Here is a 1,082-nt window from a genome sequence, read left to right as displayed (position 1 = left end):
TTCTTTTCCGGTGACAACTGCCCCTCACGCTTTGGAGTTGTGGGGTCCGGTGGCAGCATCGGCCGAGCCCTGACTTCCAATGCTGCCCGTGTCTCATCAGCCACCATACTTAATTTTTTTACTTAAATGTCTTTATCACTATGTTTTCTTTAACAGAAGTACTAGTTTAGGCTATACAATAGCCATCTTCAGAATCTATCATACTGAAACTAAACTCTTCCCGAACAGACCATGAAGGCCCAACGGTACTGACCAGCCACCGTGTCATCCTCAGCTCATAGGCGTCACTGGATGCGGATACGGAGGGGCATGTGGTCAGCACACCGCTCTCCCGGCCTTATGTCAGTTTCCGAGAACGGAGCCGCTACTTTTCAATCAAGTAGCTCCTCAGTTTGCTTCACAAGGACTGAGTGCATCCCGCTTGCCAACAGCGCCCAGCAGACCGGGTGGTCACCCATCCAAGTGCTAGTCCAGCCCGACAGCGCTTAACTTCGGTGATCTGACGGGAACCGGTGCTACCACTACTGCAAGGCCGTTAGCATCTATCATACAACTAAGAGAAATATTACCGTCCACTGTAGTAATAGAATAAAAGTCAAGGACAAAAATTATAACTAAAATACGACATTCTCTTATTCTGTTGGACTGCAACAGGTCATAACCACGTAAAAATAACGTCAGGCTTCAACAGGTTGTATACAGAATTCAAAGAAATCCTAGAGGTCGCTCATGCAATCGTAATGTACAGGTAATTATAGTGAATAATTAACAGAAGGTTGCAGAGGAATTCCGCCTGATGCAAGACACCGTTTTGAATTATTGTTTTCAATCAGACGTTTTTCAGCTGTCTTCAAAGGTTCCTTTTTTTTGTCTTTGCCACATGAAGTTATTGGTTGTTTATGCTAGTGGCGTTAGATCTGCTACACAATCCGGGGTCTCTCATAGTGTTTATGATGTGGTGTTTTTTACTTTGTTTGTGTCGAGGTAACATGTAATGGGAGCGGAAATTCTGTGCTTGGTCGGGGGGTTTTGGGACTGGGGCACTGTCAGCGGATACAGTTCAACGCTGCACAGCGGGGGAG

General features: G+C 46.0%; 1 pseudogene; it reads right to left on the bottom strand.

Moving 5' to 3' along the window:
• Positions 1 to 422: 422 nt before the first annotated feature.
• LOC124778361 lies at positions 423 to 540 on the bottom strand (annotated as a pseudogene).
• Positions 541 to 1,082: the final 542 nt, after the last annotated feature.

Source organism: Schistocerca piceifrons, chromosome 2, assembly GCF_021461385.2.
Source record: "Schistocerca piceifrons isolate TAMUIC-IGC-003096 chromosome 2, iqSchPice1.1, whole genome shotgun sequence".
Taxonomy (NCBI): domain Eukaryota; kingdom Metazoa; phylum Arthropoda; class Insecta; order Orthoptera; family Acrididae; genus Schistocerca; species Schistocerca piceifrons.
This window is presented reverse-complemented; position numbering and strand designations above follow the sequence as displayed.